We start from the raw sequence: 4,664 nt of genomic DNA, 5'->3' as shown, positions 1-4,664 counted from the left end.
CAGCTTCAGCATCAGTCCTTCCAATGAACACCCAGGACTGATTTCCTTTAGGATGGACTGGCTGGATCTCCTTGCAGTCCAAGGGACTCTCAAGAGTCTTCTCCAACACCACAGTTCACAGTTCAAAAGCATCAATTCTTTGGCGCTCAGCTTTCTTCACAGTCCAACTCTCACATCCATACATGACCACTGGAAAAACCATAGCCTTGGCTAGACGGACTTTTGTTGACAAAGCAATGTCTCTGCTTTTTAATATGCTATCTAGGTTGGTCATAAATTTCATGGCTGCAATCAACATCTTCAGTGATTTTGGAGCCCCCCCAAAATAAAGTCTGGCTGTTTCCACTGTTTCCCCATCCATTTCCCATGAGGTGATGGGACCAGATGCCATGATCTTAGTTTTCTGAATGTTGAGCTTTAAGCCAACTTTTTCACTCTCCTCTTTCACTTTCATCAAGAGGCTCTTTAGTTCTTCTTCACTTTCTGCCATAAGTGTGGTGTCATCTGCATATCTGGGGTTATTGATATTTTTGGAAGGTTAACTATATGCAAAACCCGAGAAAGAAAATAGAGATTCCCAGGGACTGGAGAAAGGGGAGAGATAGGAAGTGACTTTAATAAATACTGAGTTTCTTGTTGAAAGAAAAGTTCTTAAATTACATTATGGTGATAGTTGCAAAGATCCTTGAATGTCCCAACAACTACTGCATTGTACACCTTAAAGAATGGGGTTTATGGTATTTGAGTATACCACACTGCATTTTGGAAAATGAAAAAAAAATTTCTAAAGGCAACCATAGTATTCATAGCATATTGCTAAATCTACATATATACATGCATATATATCAGTATAAAAGTATAGGTATTATTTGTTATCTATGAAACAAATAAATTTAAAAGTTTATAACAGGAAAAGGTAAAGGACAGATAGCCTGCAATGCAAACTTTCTGCCAGAGTAGCAATGGTGCAAACAGATGTATCAAAACTAGGCTATTCCCAGGCGTGAGTTTCATGATTGGTTCTACCTCTCAGACTCACCTATATTCTGCTTTCTTTCCAATCCTGGCTCTCCAGCTCTCTATGGACAACATGAGCAACCTGATAGCCTTGGGTAAGATTTATTTTTGGTTAAGCTATCCTGAGGCTTGCTCTGTTGGTCATAATCACACACTCTGATTCACACAGAGATTGGCAGATGTAGATATTATTTATAGTCATAAGGGGAAAGAAATATTTTATTTATTAGACTGCTTTATTGAGGGATTATTGACAGAAAAATAGCTGTACCTATTTAATGTATACAAATTGGTTATAAGAAATTTCTAAGAAAGAAAATGTACAAAGGAAGCAAAAGAAAGCCCAAAGCCACAACCTAGAGGGTGTCAACCTGTAGGCAACTTTAGAGGAAGAGGGGTAAAAAAAAAAAGACACAAACAAAAAAATAAATAGAATCCACACTGGAAGGAAGAACACCAAGAGAGAGCCATTTCATGAAATTCAGAAGGTTTCAAGGAAGAGGAAGTAGGCAGCAAGTTCAAAGGTACTAGGAAGTTAAACAGGGTGGAGGAATGATACTTTGATTTGACATCATGCTGGCTATTGGAGAACAAGGAAAAAGGGGATAGTGTGGCAGTGGAGGCAATTTATAATGAAAGTTTTGCTGTGACAGGCAGAAGATGTACGGAACAAGAATTGACAGAGAAGTGTCACCAAGGGAAGGTATTGCTTAAAATGGAGGACAATGGAACTTGATTGTATGCTGGTGGGAATAACTGCTAAAGCAGGAGAAGATAGAGATGCAAGAGAAACAGTATTTATATGCAGGAGTCAAATCTTTCAAAAGATGAGGGTAAAGATTGGATCACCTGGAGACACTGACTTTGTTAAAATTATGGCCCACGTGCCCCACGATTTGTACTCTTACTTAAAGATGTGTTAACACCTACATCCCCAAGGAAGGCCAAATTGAGAATGAGTGATTAGTGCACCAGGAATGGCCAGAAGATGAGGAAATAAGGTTTGAAGTCCTAGAGATCCAGCCTGAGTTCTGATGGTTAATCTAGATTGACAAATTTCAATCCTGAGAAATGTATGAGTTAGGGATTATTGTGCACCACTGATAGTTCTATGGCATGTGTCTGTGTGTGCATACTCAGAGGACAGTGAAAGGTGGACAGATCCCACTGCTTGGAGAATGAGAAATTGTTACAATGAAGGATATTAGTGGAGGTGACTGTCTCCTATTCAAGGGGGAGAAAAGGGCAGTCTTCAAGAAAAGCTAAGAACAGAGATCAACCCAGAAAGGAGTTTTCCCCAAAGGCTTCAACTTTGGGGAAGAAGTGGGCGATGCATGATTTTCACTGGACTTTATGAACATTTATGTTTAGCCATGATTTCCTAGTAGTTTTGGTCCAAATTATCTTTCACTTTGTTACCTTTCACCTGTTATTAAAATCTGCTTGTATCAGGCCAATATCACTGATGAACATAGATGCAAAAATCCTTAACAAAATTCTAGCAAACAGAATCCAACAACATATTAAAAAGATCATGCATCATGACCAAGTGGGCTTTATCCCAGGAATGCAAGGATTCTTTAATATCCACAAAACAATCAATGTAATACACCACATTAACAAATTGAAAGATAAAAACCATATGGTTATCTCAATACATGCAGAAAAAGCCTTTGACAAAATTCAGCATCCATTTATGATAAAACCTCTCCAGAAAGCAGGAAAAGAAGGAACATACCTCAACATAATAAAAGCTATGTATGACAAACCCACAGCAAACATTATCCTCAATGGTGAAAAATTGATAGCATTTCCCTTAAAGTCAGGAATAAGACAAGGGTGCCCATTCTCACCACTACTATTTAACATAGTTTTGGAAGCATTAGCCACAGCAATCAGAGCAGAAAAAGAAGTAAAAGGAATCCAGATAGGAAAAGAAGAAATAAAACACTCACTGTTTGCAGACGACATGATCCTCTACATAGAAAACCCTAAAGACTCTACCAGAAAATTACTAGAGCTAATAAATGAATATAGTAAAGTTGCAGGATATAAAATTAACACACAGAAATCCCTTGCATTCCTATACACTAACAATGAGAAAACAGAAAGAGAAATTAAGGAAATATCATTAACCATTGCAACAAAAAGAATAAAATACTTAGGAGTATATCTACCTAGAGAAACAAAAGACCTATATATAGAAAACTATAAAACACTGATAAAAGAAATCAAACAGCACACAAATAGATGGAGAAATATACTGTGTTCATGGATTGAAAGAATCAATATTATGAAAATGACTATACTACCCAAAGCAGTCTATATATTCAATGCAATCCCTATCAAGCTACCAATGGTATTTTTCACAGAACTAGAAACAATAATTTCACAATTTGTATGGAAAACAAAAAACCTCCAATAGCCAAAGTAATTTGAGAAAGAAGAATGGAACTGGAGGAGATCAACCTGCCTGACTTCAGGCTCTACTACAAAGCCACAGTCATCAAGACAGTGTGGTACTGGCACAAAGACAGAAATATAGATCAATGGAACAGAATAGAAAGCCCAGAGATAAATCCACGAACCTATGGACACCTTATCTTTGACAAAGGAGGCAAGGATATACAATGGAAAAAAGACAACCTCTTTAACAAGTGGTGCTGGGAAAACTGGTCAACCACTTGTAAAAGAATGAAATAGAACACCTTCTAACACCATACACAAAAATAAACTCAAAATGAATTAAAGATCTAAACGTAAGACCAGAAACTATAAAACTCCTAGAGGAGAACATAGGCAAAACACTCTCCGACATAAATCACAGCAGGATCCTCTATGACCCACCTCCTAGAATATTGGAAATAAAAGCAAAAATAAACAAAAGGAACCTAATGAAACTTAAAAGCTTTTGCACAACAAAGGAAACTATAAGCAAGCTGAAAAGACAGCCCTCAGAATGGGAGAAAATAATAGCAAACGAAACAACAGACAAAGGATTAATCTCAAAAATATACAAGCAACTCCTGCAGCTCAATTCCAGAGAAATAAATGACCCAATCAAAAAGTGGGCCAAACAACTAAACAGACATTTCTCCAAAGAAGACATACAGATGGCTAACAAACACATGAAAAGATGCTCAACATCACTCATCATCAGAGAAATGCAAATCAAAACCACAATGAGGTACCACTACACGCCAGTCAGGATGGCTGCTATCCAAAAGTCTACAAGCAATAAAATGCTGGAGAGGGTGTGGAGAAAAGGGAACCCTCTTACACTGTTGGTGGGAATGCAACTAGTACAGCCACTATGGAGAACAGTGTGGAGATTTCTTAAAAAACTGGAAATAGAACTGCCATATGACCCAGCAATCCCACTTCTGGGCATACACACTGAGGAAACCAGATCTGAAAGAGACACGTGCACCCAATGTTCATCGCAGCACTGTTTATAATAGCCAGGACATGGAAGCAACCTAGATGCCCATCAGCAGATGAATGGATAAGGAAGCTGTGGTACATATACACCATGGAATATTACTCAGCCATTAAAAAAGAATTCATTTGAATCAGTTCTAATGAGATGGATGAAACTGGAGCCCATTATACAGAGTGAAGTAAGCCAGAAAGATAAAGACAAATAC

The sequence above is a fragment of the Cervus canadensis genome, chromosome X (assembly GCF_019320065.1).
Source record: "Cervus canadensis isolate Bull #8, Minnesota chromosome X, ASM1932006v1, whole genome shotgun sequence".
Taxonomy (NCBI): domain Eukaryota; kingdom Metazoa; phylum Chordata; class Mammalia; order Artiodactyla; family Cervidae; genus Cervus; species Cervus canadensis.
Note: the sequence above shows the minus strand (reverse complement) of the source record.